Consider the following 16957-nt stretch of genomic DNA (forward strand, 5'->3'; position numbering starts at 1 on the left):
AATATAATCTAACAACAAAGACCCAGAAATGCACCCTTTCAGAGGTCTACAGTACCAGCCAAAAGTCTGGACACACTTCTCATTCAAAGTTTTTTCTTTATTTTTATAAGAGGTGGCTCAGATTACACCGACAGTGTGCAAAGCTGTCTTTGTAGAAAAAGGTGGCTACTTTGAAGAATCTAAAATATCAAAGAGCAAAGAACTTTTTCACACCTGTAGATCAGAGAAGACCATGGGTCGACAGTAAAAAACATATAAAAGACTCTTGCACACTGTTTCCTGCAGTGTGCAATCAAAGATTTCCTTGGTGGCAAGTACAGAAGACAATATACCAGAATCTTTTATATTTTAGATTCTTAAAGATCAAAAACATACTTTGACTTTTTTCACCTTTTTTGTTTAATACATATTTCCATATTCCATAGTTTTAATGTCTGTAATGTTCATCAACAATGTAGAAAAATAATAAAAATAAAAGAAAACACATTCAATGAGAAGAGGTGTCCAAATGTTTGACTCGTATTGTGTGTCTGAGGTGTAGTGGATTAAAGTAAACTGCAACTGTATTCAGAGTGTAATATCTGCAGAAAACTTAGCCGAGTCCTCTCCTCCATTTAAACTGTCCATCACTGTGCAGTCCCGTTATGGAGGAGCTCACATGATAGTGATGAGAAGGCCACAGCGACCTTTGTTATTCTAACTTCATTGTGTTTCTGTGTGCGGTGAAACTCTCAGAGTGGGAGTGCAGAACCCTATCCTCCGCTCTATGAATAGCAGGGCCGGACGGGGAGAGGTAACAATAGTGGAGGTTTGGGTGTTCCCTGCATCACACACTCTGAGAGACCAGCCTTTGGTTCATCCCAAGTCCCTCATCAAATATTAAACCCGCTGTCAGTCAGCAGCAGCAGCGCGGCCAGGCCTGGACGGGTAACACTTTTCACAGCTGGTGGATCGGCTGACGGTGGAGGCCATAAACTCAGTGGTGTTTGGTGGTGTTACTTGATGCTGCTGCAACTGTAAATACACTGTGTGAGAAAATGTTTTGTGCATGTTTCACAAGGATTAAAGTTTTCAAGATACTGTGCTACCAGCAAAAAAATATTATAAATCATCAATCATAAATCCTGCTGAACAATATCCAGTCTGTCCGTCTTTTGTAGCAATAGCAAAGTGAAGAAAATGAGTATTTACAGTTTCATGTATGGATACAAAATAGCTGTTTTTATTCTGAGTTCTTTGCTCATGTACTACTCCTTTTTCTTTCTTTTTCACGGCAGAGTTCCCACATGTAGCTGCATGTTTTCTGATTAGTGCACCATGCTGGTTACTTAAAAAACTTAATGGGGATGTGTCCTGGTGGCCCAGGAGTTTTAGATGCTGATCGTGTGATCAAAACATCTTTGGATCAATTTCTTATTTTGTAAGTAGAGTCCAACTGAGCAAAAAAAAATGTATGAGATCTGATTTTCCAAAATGACATAAGAGCACAGAAATAGTAAACATATATTACACTTAAAGTAAGAAAATGGAACAAATATACACATGATTAAAAAAAAACTTGCCCATATAGCTGTGATAGGTCAATATTTTTTGATGACATTAGTTGACATGACAACTTTTATTTACTTTTATTTTTTGAGAGGCAAGGAGGGAACTACATCTAAACCGTGTTGTCTAATGATAAATCAATCAATTATGTGTGTTGGGCTGATAATATATCTTTCTGGTTTTATAACTCCAACCTAACTGCTCATCCAACATTGCCAGTTGATATGCTCTACAATTTCCTAAAACAAAAAGTCCATAATGGTGTACTTTTGTTCCAGTTGTTGGCAAAAGAGTTTGTTGTTTGTTTGTTTTTTCAAATCGTTATCTTGTCTTTGAATCCGTCCGCTCCATGGAGTTCACTGATTTGTCTCACATTGTGATAGGATGGTTTCTTGGTTGAAAAAGCAATCAGCCCAATGAGGAGCCTCATTGTCAAGCTGTGTGCCAGATCCAAGGAGCAGTAATAACATACTCATGACTGCTATAGACAAGATAGAGGCTGCTGCTATCAAGGCTGTTCAAAATCAATAAAAAGTAGTATCAATGTCTACTTAAAATGATGTGATATTCAGGCAGATACATTGTTTTCTGGTGATTGGTTAGGGAAAGTCTTATGTCCCACCCCTATGGTAATCAATTAGAGTGGAGTGGAGGTGATGTCAGACTGAAGAGGTTTACAGTTCTGATATCAGACTGTAAAACTGTATCATCTTTCAATTGACTTCCACTGAGTAATTTTAGGAGGATCATGCAGCTGCTTGGATGTGTGAGATCTGCAACTAATCTAAATTACTACAAGACCGATCAGACAGTTTTTTCGTTTCTTGAAGAAATTTCACTTAACTTTGCACAAGTGACCAGTTGGACTTAAGGATGAATTGATTAGCTTTTGGTGATCAAAGGTCACTGTGACCTCACCAAAATATATGTAATAAAACTACAGTGAAATGATTACAAAATATTCTTTTTGAGTAACCTGGTGGAGATGTGCACTCTAATGAGTGATCTCTTGTAGTTTTCCTCATGATTTGATGTTTTTTTACACTTAATGAAAAAAGATCATTTAAGATGATTATTATTCTTATCACTTGCAGTTGTCGTGGTCCATGTGAAAGAGTTGCAGTGGAGGTGGCCTACAGCACTGGGAACCAGCTTCATGGTCATGGTGGAAATTCATGAACCAGCACAGAGTTTACAGTGACGGTAAATCAGTGCTCATCTGCCAGAGCAAACGAAAGCTCTAAAAAGGAGGCTTTTTATACATTTCTGAACCTATGAAAATTAAATTAGTTGCAAACCACAGTGAACTTGTTTTACTGGATTTCCCTCACTTTTCTCCCAGCGGGGATTAATCGCTTTCAGAAGTCTCTCTTGTGAATTTATTCCTGTGCAGGAAGGCAGACGATGAGATGGATACAGAAAACTCCCCTCCACCCCGCCTCTTTGTGCCAGTTTTAGGATTAGTCACAGGATACCACAGATATTAATGACTCCTGTTAAAATGAATATTACGTGTCATCAAATCCCCTGTCGCATGATTTAATTTCCACACCACCGACAACATAATGGTGGAAAATATAACTCCTGGAGCTGTCAGAAGGCCTGTAAGTGGTGTTAAGTCCTGTCAAACGAACAAAAAGGAAGAAAATATTTTTCACTGGGTCCATCACAGCGATAATGTTTCAGCTGACATTCTCCCTCGTTACACCTGAGACAGGTGACTTTTGCGATGAGAGGATTATCCGTTATGGAGTTTGAAGAGGTTCCTATTGTGAGAGGCCAGGAATATGAATAACCAAAGAGTTTGGCGTCGCTAAAGGGGGAAGACATTGGCAGTGAGCTGACGTGAGGACACGATTAGCTCATCAAAATATATGAATTAGTAACACAGTGAAGACACTTTGGACGGTACTCTGCAGCTTCTTCATCAGGGCCACCTTTGACAATGAAACGCAGCTATTGGTCCGTTTATGAATAAATGATTGGGTTTCTAAATTTGACTCAATAATTCAGAAGATAATTGGCCCAGCTTAATTGGCGGTGGAGCATAAAAGATTCAAGGTGCCTCTTAAGTGCAGCACATCAGGCGCCACTTATAATGATGACAGATGGCTGTTTGTTGGGTTGGGTGTCAGATGGGAAGGCTTTGTCATATTCACACTTCCCCCTTGTTAGGAGACAGATCAGGTTTTTCCTCCCAGAGCGTTACATAGTTTCTCTTTTTCATAGGCCAACTGTGACTGTGGTGAATTATTGAGACACAGCAAGCTGATGAAGTGCCAACCAGCGGTCCGCTGTCACCGCGCACGTCAAATGTTTTGTTTGAGTTTCTTTGAACTAAATCACCTTAATGAAGTACTACACGGAAAATGTCTCATGTTACAGGCTGAACTAAGTGGGACATTTTTACAGCTAAAAGTTTACGTTGCACAAGTTTTCATCTGCTTGAGTCTTTGAGAAAAGTGTGATTGTTATTTTGTCAAGATATAACATAGGAAGGTCCTGTTTCTGGGTTAAGAAACTGGTGCATAGGTTTGCATCCTCACCGATACCTGATCCAGCACTTTAGGCTGTATTAAAGGCATTTCTGACACTGGTACTGGAACAACTGTACAAAGTATGGAACCAAAATCTGGACAGCAAATGAAATGCTGGTCATATTTATTTAATTCCAAGCAGTTTTTATTTCAAAATGTCAATTTTAAACAGTGTTTTTATCTCACTTGTCTAACAAAACAGGCCAGAGCCAGTTATGTGATTGGTTGTCCACTTGTTCAGATGAAAGTAGGAGCCAATCACATAACTGGCCCTGTCTGTTTCGATTGACAGGAGAAATTGTGAAATGAAATGGTGATTTAGATAAAATGGAGTTTAAAGTCTACAGACATGCTAGCGTCTTTGTGGGGCTGTACGTATGCACAGTGATTCTTTGAGCTAAATGCTGACGTTACCATGCTAATACGCTCACAATGTCAATGCTAACATGCTGATGTTCAGTGGCTAAAATGTTTTGGCATCTTAGTTTAGCATGTTAGTGCACTAACTAGTGCTGTACCATACTCAGAATTTTCTCAAATGATCGATTTTGTCCATTCAGTGCAAAGATTCAATGATTAAACTTCTGTGTCAGCCTTCATGTGAGTTTTACCAGTTAAGACTCACATTTTAATGCCTCTCTTCATTATCTATGATGTGAAAACATCAGATTTCCACACAGTCAGTGAAAGTAAAAGTGTGCATCCTGCTCATAGTTATAGATTTCATAGTAATAAAATCCCAGCAGAGTGTCTCCTCTTCGGCTGCTGTCCAGTGTCCCGCTCCACCCTTATCTGCTTCCATCACAGTTATTTTTGCTGCTTGTGGTGATTTTGAGACACAGTTTGTAAAGTTTACAAGTTTGCATTGTTCTGTGTACAGTGACGCAGCTAACAAACAACAGCTAAAACTTGTTTACCAACAACTTTGACTTTTTCTCATCACTTAACCACCAGCACATGTTGTCACATCGCTTCTTTATTTTAATAATTGTGCCACCTAGTATAAAACTGTGTTTTTAATTTACTGTATTTATAATGATGATTGCTCAACTTGAAGAATCTCAGTCGACTGAGAGGCCCTCAACTAATGATTCAGCGTCTTTTGGGGGCAGCTAAAAAAACTAACATCAACTAATTAGCATCATATACAGTTGAGGCTGATGGGAATGTCAGCTGTCATTTGTTTTCCAGGTTGTAGGTCATCAACTAAAGTATTGGACATATGTCATACTACACCTGATGATGGTGCTGGATGAAAAATCCAAATCAAACCAAATCAAAATTATAATAATTGTTCCAACATTTCAGTCAGGACCAAAAGTGTTAGACTGACCACCTTGCTATTCCCAGAGCTACACTGCTAAGTATTGGCTTATTTCAAAATTTTAGCTATCAAATCAGTGCATGGTATCGACTGATATGCACAGCTCAGGTACTGGAATTGGAAAAGGTAGTAAAATAGTACATTTCTGACCTGATGATGGTGCTGGATGAAAAATCTGTGGACAAAGTCATCAGCATTTATCCTAAACAACATTTCAAACCAAACCATCCAGTAATTGTTGAGACATAGTCTGGACCAAAGTACTGATCCACCTTTCTATTGCAAGAACTTCACTGCTAACCAGGATAAAACAGTATTTGCTCTTTGTGTGTGTGTGTGTGTGTGTGTGTGTGTGTGTGTGTGTGTGTGTGTGTGTGTGTGTGTGTGTGTGTTTATTCATGTGATTATTTACTTTATTCATGTGATTCTAGGGCGAGGTGATTTGGCTTATGAATAGTATGTCAATATTTTTATTAGATATATCATGCTTTTTTCTTTTTTATTTATGAAATATTGACCAGTTTAAACTGAAACTGGTCTCAAATACAGAATCTCACATCTAATGTATTAACTAGTAGAATAATTATGCACAACATATGACACAATGTATCTACTATAATAACAATAATTCTCTGTGACTCCAAACTTCACAGACAAATAGCAGAATTTTACCTGAAAACAAAACTAAAATTAAGATCCCTACGAATGTATTTATTTTACCTCAACTTTTGCCCTGCAAACAACCAAAACCCTCACAGAGAGCAGCCTCCAGCTTATTTTTATTCATTAGCTCCACATTAGTAAAGAGGTTAATTAACATTAATGAGGCTGCAGTCAATTTTGAGCAGAACAAACATCATTTTCAAGTTTGACATTTTTCATAAGTGTATAATCACTAATGATACATTTAGTTTAGAAAACACACACAAAGAAAAGCTTGCTTGATTTTCTCCTGAATCACACATGAAAACTCCACATTGTACGAGTTAGCCGTGCGTGTACACACACCTAATGTCTTCCTGTGTTCGGCGTTTTCTACATTTCCCGTCCCTAATTGCCTAATAATTTAAACACACTTAAGTTGGCTCATTAGCTGTGTATGAAGACTTGAGGGGGAAACACCTGTTCATTTACTTAATGAACTCCAAAAAAACACCACACTGTGTTCAGGGGCAAGAAAATAAACCGAGACATAACATAGTGGTCTCAAGACATACAAACCTTTAATGGAACTCCAATAGTAAAAAAGTAAATATCACCATTTATGCTTTTGTTAATCTACCTGTAGAGACAGGCTGGAGCTGCTTTCTGGGACTGTAAATCAAGTGTTTCCTCCCTTTGGCCTTTCACTGGAAAAATAATGAAGGGCTTCATGAGGCCTGGGGCAAAAATAAGGATTAAAGTAAATATCCAAAAGAAACCATTTGGATTGTATTAATGATATTTCCATGTGTGCATGCAAGTGAGTGAGACACAGAGCTGGTGAGGAAAATGACAATCTGTGCTAGTGGAGCAAAAATTGAAAGTGAAGGAGTGCTGCCATGGGTCCTTAGCACAGAATGGGCAGGTGCTCCATACTTAAAGCAGACTGAAGCATGTGAAGTCAAATATACATTTACAAACACAACCATGATCCCATGTGGTGGAATTTACAGAGTGCTGCTGGGCTGACATATTTGTGAAGGCCAACCCAGAAGTTAGCATCACTCTAGTTCTCTCCACAAAAAGCCAGGGGGATTTCTCTACTGGCTTTTGGATCAGTGCAGAAAATGAGCTCCGTGGAGACAAACATTTATGATACTTATATGTTTTGAAAGATAATCTTCTGATTGACACCACTTTTATGATTTTTAAAGTGTATATGCATTCACCAGAAGTAAGAAGACTATAATATTAGACTATAAATAAACTACACAACAGTCATGTCACCACCACTAAGCGACACATGTTGTTTAATGTCCCTCACAACCTCTGTGGTTCTCATTTAGCCACTTTTTTTTTTTTTCACGGGTGTGATACGTTCTCCACATGGTCTCATGCTCCACCAGCAGCTTTTCAGGAGCGGTACGTTTGCCCACCAGTTGACTTGCTCAGACTTTGTTAAATTTGTAATTTTTCCTAATGTGGAAACAATCTAACTCATTTCCAGGTTATAGTATTCCTGCATCAATCTTTTTCTAAAAAATATACTGTAGAAGTCATGTGGTCATGTGGACGGTTAAAGACTCAGTTCAGTTCAATTCATTATTTGTCCCAGAGGACTGTTTGTACTGCAGCAAGCGTAAAAAACATATATAAACACATCCAATATGACACTGGAACATACAGAGGTCGACATAAACCTGATTAGATAGATAGATTAAAAGTGTCCACCACAACTCCACGGCCTGTAATAATGTAATGAACATTAAAATATTGTCAAACATGTCCTAGCAATATAAGCATTATCAATGTAACGTCTCAATAATACTGAACATCTGCACCTGCACCATTAAGGTCAGTGTTATAATTTAGCATATACTCACACTGTCACCATATCATCATCATCATCATCATCACCACTGCATGTATATATATACTGTTATCATACTAGAATCATCAGACCCACTTGTTCCACATGTTTTTGTCCTTTTTTGTGTAATGTTCACAAACCACAGCAAATCAATGGAATACTGTTGAAATCTGTTCTTGAAATGTTACATTATCTACAGTTCCCTCTGCTCTACAGGGCTTTGTAGGGAGTTTCAGTTCAATGATTTGGTTTTGCAGCCACAACTTTACTGTTTTGGTGAACTGTCACTGCTCTCATAAGATTGCTGCAGCTTGCAGCTGTTTTCAGTGAAAAAGCTCCAAAACCTCACTGTACACTTACCTGCTCAGCACCAGACAGTAGACAGACACAGTAAGAGCCGAGCTGGTGAACATAGTGGAACATTTAGCAGAGTCAGATGTTTCCCTCAGGAATTAAAGGCTGAATATTGGACTTACACCACTCCAAATAAATGCTAATGTTGCTCCGTAACTTCTGCATGTGCAAATAAGCAACTATTTGCTAACAAGTCATATTAACTTAAAAAGTTAGTGATAAAAGTGATATATGTCAGTGTTGAGTTTACTGCCCCTAAACAACATCAAACGATTGCAGTTTAACAGCAGACAGCCTTTTTTATATTATGATTAGATTCTTTTTAAGATGATGAACTGATTTTGATTGTAAAGGTTTAATCTCGGATTTGTTTGTATAAGTTTTTTCTGCCTCTAAAAGTATAATCCACTTTACAACAATGCCCTCATTACAGTTAGTGACTCACTTACTAATTTATAACATTTTAAAACCTTTACCCAGTAAAACCATGCAACATTTTGTATGCAACAAAAATTTTCTCACAACTTATTGTGAATGTAATAACTATTTAACAACCCGGTAATGTTCCAGACACTTCAGGCAACTATGAAGCAAACACAAGACTCTGTGTCTGGCTGTAAAAAAGAAATTAACATCATTAAAGTTGTGTGGATATATAATTCACATTTGAAAACAGGCCATGTAAACTCAACCAAATGTTCCAATGCCTACTTGCAAACTTTACATTTCAGCCTGACCACTTCTCTTCCCCAGTTTAAAAAAACAGCAGCACCAATCACAGCTCTGTAGGTCAGCTTACACTACCCTGTTTTTGCCCTGCGATCAGTACAGAATTTCTTATTAAAATTGAGAACACTGTCCTCTTGTACCCACACCAGAAAAATGGAGACAGAAATATTAGCACAAACATGTTGACAAGCGTGGATGAAACTGATTATACAAGTTGTTTGAAGCTGACACTTGCATCAATCTTGTTTCTTAAATTGACATGACAAACATTAAGATAACTGCTCAAAGCAAGTCTCAAAGCAGCTTCTGTGCTGAGAATGACGATGATAGGACAGAAATATTACGTAGAAAAGTTACGTCTCATTGAGAGTCAAAGCACCATCCTCAGTCTGATTATCAGACTACCTGCATTCCCTTATATTCTTAGTATTTAACAGTGTTGTAATAAAGACCTACTGAACTGAGACCAAGTCATGATCAAGATGAAGAGTTTATCGAGACACAAGACTGTGAGGGGTTGAGATCAAATCAAGAGCAAGTGCTGTCACATTTTCAGCTCTCTCACCCAAATAAGGGATTGGTAATGTTGTGTGTGGTGTTGACACTGGAGCTGACATTAGCTAATGTTGATGTAACCACAGTATCTTTGCATTAGCTATATACACTGGTTACAGGAAGTTTCAAATCCAGTCACAGTGATGATTAGGGATGTAGTGATAACAAAAAACCAGGGTACAATAATACCACAAAGTTTTTAAATGATAAATCTGATGCATATAACCTTTTGTTTATATAAAGTTTGCATTTCATTCTAACCTAAAGTGCTTCTACTTTCCTTTTTTAATAAAATCAAATAAAAGTAGAGAGCTGTGACCTAAACCTAAAAAAAAGCCATGTATTGTTTGTTGCAATGAATGCTTAAATTATGTACATACAACTGAAAAACAAAAATAATATAGTAGTCGTAGCAGTCCTTTTATAATATAAAATAAAAATAAAATAATCATCTATGTACTATAGTATTAGGTAAAAAATCTGGAGCAGTATCAAGACATTTTTAGTCATATCCCAGCAGTTGTGGTCTTGATCAGAAATAAAATCCAGAGTCCTCTTTGTCTGAGGGCAAGTAAAAATTTGATCAATTTCAAGACGAGACAGAGACCTTCAAAAAGACCTTTAAAAAGACCATTCTCAACCACTACAACACTAGTATCTATGTTTGCATGTACATGATGTAACAGTGTGAGTGAATGTTTTTCATGCAGGAGTCGCTGCTCTTGTCATCAGTGATTGAGTGGTTGACTTTAAGGTGGCTTTTGGCCGCGCAGCATCACCCTTTGCCATCTTCACCAGCATCCTTTGCTCAAACCTCTCTGTGCTGGAAACCCAAGACCACAGGCCACAAAGGGCTATGTAAAGCACCTCACCCTTCCCTCTCAGTATAGTAATTAACCTGCCTCTCACCTCCCTGTCCAGCAGCGTCCTCAGAACAGCCTGGCAATCACCAGACACTTCACACAACAGCCTGCACACGGGAACTTGACCCTCATGGGTCCCTTTCTTCTTTTGTGACACTTTTCTCTGCGGCACTTCTCTTTCCAAAATATGGCGGCCTGCCATACCTCGCACACACGCAATGTCATCACATTCTGTAATGACTGCATGTCTCGATTAAAACGTTTTGACAGACCACTGTGAATTAGTAGCTACTTGTAAGTGATTTCATATGTTATAATAAAGGACAGAGAAAATGTTCTTGATGTGCAGTGTGAGTGGTTGAAGTCAGTAAATCACAGGCTCCACTCTGTCCATAGGCAATTTTTAAAGTAAGAAAACATTAAAGACTTATTAACTTTTAGTGGACGTTCAATGCAGGTCAAGAAATGGAAACAGGCTAAACAGCCAATAAAAGCATGAGCCCATCTTTGGCGCAAGTCATGACAAAAGCAGCCCTTAAATCAGATGTGAACAACTCGGCCTTGTTCATAATGCAGCCTGTCGAGAAACTCCACATCTAGCATGTTTGCAAGGGTGAACCTCTGAGGCCGTCCAGCACCTTTATTTCCATCGATAATTTCCTCTCCTTGGCTGATGACCTTCGAGCCCCCAGAACGGGCTGGTTTTGATTAACAGTGCTGTGGACTATAAGTGAGACCTGCAGGGTTTGTGACGCTGTGATGGATACTCTGAAAAAAGTCACACCATCCAGGTTTTCCACACTGCCTACATTGTGTTGGACAGAGAAAGGAATTCTAACGTCACCTCGCATTATATCAATGCTTTCGTGCTTCTCAATATGAGGCAGCTACATTTTCCAGCATACAATTTTTGTTGCTGGCAATCCAGCGAGAGAACATTGTCTGTTACCACCAAGACATGACCCAAGCACTGTCTCAGCACATTTCTTTCAAACATTTCAAGAAAAATCCTGTGATTCAAACATTTTGGTGCGGCTCTGTATCGTGCCAGTCCCACATTTGACCATATATTGTTGTTGGCTGGACCAGCAGGGTGGTGTTGTGATTGGTGTCATAGACCTTCAGCCAGAGGGGCCTGGGCTCAATTCCCCTTGACAGCCAAAATCCACCCTGCTGAGGTGCCCTTCAGCAAGATTTCCTACCAGCTACAGGGATGCAGCTCTGTAGAGACGCATTTCATACTGACATTAATCCTGACAAGACTCCGGCAAAAATAAAGCAGGGTCACCAGCAAAAAAAAAAGAATCTGGCTCAACTAGCGAAGTGTTATCCCAGCCAATCAAATACATGCAACTCACAATCTTGGTAGTTGCCTTTGTAACCCGAACATTGTGTTTCTACTGTTTACAAACGATGTGATGAAAGACAAAATGATCACTGCCATGATAACTTTCCAGACTTGTATAATCCTGTCTCACAGTATTATAAACCACTTTGCAGTGTTCTGGCATCTGATAAATATAAATTTGAACTCAGACTAGACCTCATGGTCTCACCATTACATGAAGCAACACACTCCCACCAACATAAGCCCATGTTTTTCAATGCAGGGGTGTTTTCATTCTCAGTGACCTCTTAGGCCTGGTCAGACTGCGGCGATAATGTCCCTGCCCAGCAGACACTGGGCACTGGGGACAAAAATGAATGCTGGTAACAATGGATGACAGCTGACAAAGTATCTGGTAGGGCTGAGTAAAACCATGCTCCACTGATTTGCATTTTTATTACCAGTTACAATGCACTAAGCTGTGTTTGCTCACATCCGAATGTACCATCTCTGGAGTAGGAATGGGTTGTGATTTTCAAATTTCCATAAAAAATGTGTGGGTCACATTCAGTTTTTCTGCATGAGGGCAGTTGAGCATTTGCTATATCACTGTGACTGTGAGATGAGCTTGATTCTCAGGTTACAGTAAGAAGGTCGTGTACTGGGTTCCCCTCTGCAGAGGAAAAGTTCTTGTTTATGGACTCCACAGTGTGTCGCTTCCTCCCTTCATCAGCTGAGCTGTGCAGACCGGTAAAGGATAATTACTAGCTGCAAGCTGGACTAAATTAGTCAAAACCAATGCACTCGCAGCTACAGTTCGGGGACAGAAATCTGGATTTTCCCAGTGAGTATCAAATACATTTTTTGCTTGAGATGCCCATCCTTACTTTGGAGTCGAGCCAAAGTGCACCCCAACCAATTATCAATTACAATAACAAAACCAATGTTGACCGAAATGGATGGGACAATATCACATAGAATCATAGATGATTCTTTGGTATATCCATCAGTATATCAGGAGAACCTCCCACTGTGAATGAGAAATGTTGAGAACTTAGCTTTACCCATAAACAGCCAGTAGAAATGTCCTTCAGAGGGCTACTTTTTTCTCTTACACGTTGAGTACATTTCAGAGCCTGTACTTTTTCGCTTTTACTTGAGTAAAGAAGTTGAATCAGTACTTCTACTTTTACCAGAGTTGTTTTTACACGAGTATCTGTACTTCTACTTGAGTAAAGAATGTGTGCATTTTTGACAAGCATGTCATCAGTTAAATACACACCTTCAAGCGGGTGGTAATGGAAATGCAAATCCCTGCTGCGCTGGGCTGACGCACCAAGTCAAACTGATTCAAGCCAAGCCAGCATACGTGTTTGGAAAAGGGGCTGGGAGGCCTCACAACGTCCCCACAAAAAGACGAACCTGTCAGACTTTTTTTTTAAAAACCTTCTCTCATCTATTTGTCAACTTCTCCAACGAATTTAGTGACACTGATCCAAAGGAGCACATAGTCTCTTCCATGCACAACTGTTAACACGGTTAAACGAAAGAGGAATGATGTTATAATTCGTTTCACTGAACCTGCAACGTTTTGACCATCACCACTGGGTCAGGAACATTATACCAAATTAATCACACCTGTCACTTCCCGGACACTCATCGTCTTCCTGCTGACTGGGAGGGAAAAAGAAGTAATCACTCATTGTTGGTGCTTTAAAGCGAAGTCAATCCCTGGTACCTTATTGATTGATGTACGTTGTGAAAGTCCACAAGCTGATTGGTCGTGTCTAGTGTATAGGCGGCCATGTCTCTTGGAAAAAGTTGTGCTCCAAAAATAACTGTCAGAAAGAGTTTTTAAATTCTTTTGTTCCTGAAAATATTTTCTTCATCCATCAAATATTGAACAAAAATCTCATCACCTTCAACTTTTGGTGATTTTCATGTTCCCTTCAGATAAATGTAGCATTTGATTTATTGTTCTTCATTGGGCTGAGAATACTGTCCAGCCTCTCAGCCTGTTGAAAACCCTTCCTAATCCCTCTGGATAACACGAGAAACACATAGCCGTCAAGCTAAAAATAAAAGCTGTTTTTCTTGATTCCCGAAAAGTTGACATTGTGGAGGTTCACTGACGATATGTACCCTCTGTACACATCATGAAGCACGCCATTTTCCAAAGACACCTGGTGGAACAATTCATATCCCTGTGCCTTTTGTTCTTTGAAACGAGACAGGATGGAAAGACCTCATATTTTCAACACATTTCAACAGAATTTGTCTTCCCGAGCAGCTGTCCTCAGAGAGAAACGAACACCTGAAGCAGTCACTCAGGGATGTCAATAAACACGGACGTGTGCTGTGTAACATGCCATCTTCACACACTATTGTTTCTCCACTGAGGCCTGACTCATTTTTGAGGCTCCACACTGAATGAATTTTCCAGTCAAATATGGAGTGTAGGTTCCACTCTGTCGCACGTTAAATGGGACATAATTTGAGGTACAGATCAACATGGAATTAGCATACTTCCACAAATCCAGAAGGGATATGCCCTCTGTAATTAGCAATAATGCTCAATTCATTTTGGCCACGACTGTTTTTTTCTCCACAGAGGCCCTCGCTTAATCCCAGAGCCATATTTTCCCACCTCAAGAAATGCCACAGTGGAACATCTACATCTATATTCACACTTTTCAGTGTCTCAAAGCGCTGCAGCATCTCCTAAGTAGTCTTTTGAAAAGCCTCAAAGTGTCATCTTTGGATAAATGCTATTTTCAGTGGGCTGTAATGAATAGCACTTAAAAAGCTGAATGGCTCTCGTATCAGGTTTTGTATCTAAAGTATTTTGGGGAACAATGAGGGAGGAATCACAAAGCAGAAGAGACAGAGAGCAGTACAGTTGAGTAATGACCTTGTAATCTGCCTCCCTGCTTATATTTTCACCGCGCTCATAATAAACTCTTTTATGTATATTTATCTTCCAACAGATGCGGTTAGTAGTGACACCCAACTCTGGTCCCACCCAGTAACCATGTCTTTGTTGAAGGATGGCGCAGGCTGAATTCAGGTGCTGAGAAGAGGGTAAGTGCTCAAGTGTTGGATCATTACTGTCATTTTTACATGACGATATCATTGTGTCTTCTTCTAATGGAACAGATCCTTTATCAAACACATGATCTGTGCAGACCTGCGAGTCAGAAGACGTCTCAATTATCAGCTCTGAAAAGGCCAAGTTCATTCATCATCTGCTGCTTACGAGTGAGACGGCCTCTGACCTTTCATTATGATGTGAGCACAATGTAGCAGGTCTGCCAGTGCCAGAACATCTCAGAGAGGCTGAGCTCAGGCTAAAATTGGCTCTGTTTCTCTGTTCAAAACACAAAATGTAAACTCTTTCAGTAACCCATTAGTAACTGTGTCATTTGAGTCTTAAATTCTCACCACTTGTAGGCTTGAAAAGTAGCTCTGAAGAGTTTGCAGCTTTCATAGCAGACATATAGTAAACTTTAAATGTTTAAACAGTAATTAGAAAATGTATCAAAAAAATTCATAGAAACTTTTTAAATCACTCCCTGAACAGAATCCACTACACTGTTGATCAGTATGTTCCAAGCTCGGGTTGCAAGTTGCAACTAATGACTATTTTCATCACTAATAAATGTTGTTTTTGTCCACAAAATATTACGAAAATATTGAAAATTTGTGGAGGTTGATCTTTTAATTATTTTGGCAGATTTTTCAGTACTGATAGGACCCAGCTATTTATTTCTTACTTTGAGTCCAGCTTTATTCATTTATTAGGGATGAAATTGACGATTGGTTTTACCATTTCAAATTGTAATTGTTGCGATAACCGTGTTTGATTACCAAAGTTAGACAAAACTGCAGTAAAGACTGTCCAGAACCAAAGTTAGCAACAGTCTCCCAGACGCAGGCACAGCAGCAACGTGGGTTTGTTTTGCATCAATGAAAATTGGTCACAAAGACATGATGTCATTTTAAAGGTTTTCAATATAAAATTTGGTGAAATGATTTCAGCTTGTGTCTCAGTACTTTTTGAATATTTTCAGCACATTTAATTATACCACCACACCATGGATTTCTCCAGTTTCTAATACTGTTGATTTTCTTTTCCTTGGGGAATATTGGCTGATAAATCACGTTCTTTTACCTGCTCTGAACCATCATTATTATATCAGCCTCGCATGGCAAAGAAAAGCAAAAAATTGTCCCACTTGATCAGATTGTTTGCCTGATCTTTGCTTGATTCCTATGTACTAAAATAGAGAGGGCGGAGTTTATGACCAATACTGCAGTCAGCCACCAGGGGGTGACTGAGATTTGGCCTCACTTTTTGGGAGCTGACATTTGGCTTTGTATAAGAGGCTCTATATATCAGCTGTAATTTCATTATTGGAATAAAACATTATAATATATCTTACTATTGGCCCGATATATTGTGCATCCCTAGTAAACAGCTAGCTGTTGTGAATTAAGCACGTTACAAACTCTCCAAATGCTGTAAACCTAAAAGAAGTGAGTATTTGTAATAATGTTTGATAATACCAAACGATAGATTTTCAAAGGACTATTCCTTTAACTTGGGATCAAGAGTAATCAATCTGGTATTGCAAGATGGATTGTAATTTTTGCGTTCTTTGTTAGATTGAATGAATATCACATGACCTATAAAGAGTCTTTGTTATTGCTCTGTCATCACTGCCGTTCCCTCTGCATCTAAAATATGATACAAGAGCCATTCAGCTTTAAGTGCTATTCATTACAGCCCACTGAAAATAGCATTCATCCATGGCCTCTAAAGAGAGAAAGACTTTCAGTTTTCTGTCCCCGTGCCTCTTTTTCAGAATCTGTGCTTTTACTGGCAGGTCTTCTCACCAGACCAGCGGACTATAAATATGACCCCTCTGAATGCCCACATCCGTGCCCCTAAAATAAATCATGTGCCTTTCAGCTGGAGCAGACACACGGCACCTACCAGGGCCGTCCACACAAGCTGCAGTCTGCAAACGAGACAAGCAGAGTTCTCAGATCACAATCTACCAACACACACACACACACACACACTTAGGGACACCCACAGACAACACCAGACAACAGAGGACAGCAATCCTCTGAAGTACCCTGGGAACTGAGCTCTGCTGGCTCACCTCGGGGTTCTGAATAACTGGATGCCAGCTCTGGCCCGGC

Source organism: Lutjanus erythropterus, chromosome 5, assembly GCF_056507025.1.
Source record: "Lutjanus erythropterus isolate fLutEry1 chromosome 5, fLutEry1.hap2, whole genome shotgun sequence".
NCBI classification, from domain to species: domain Eukaryota; kingdom Metazoa; phylum Chordata; class Actinopteri; order Lutjaniformes; family Lutjanidae; genus Lutjanus; species Lutjanus erythropterus.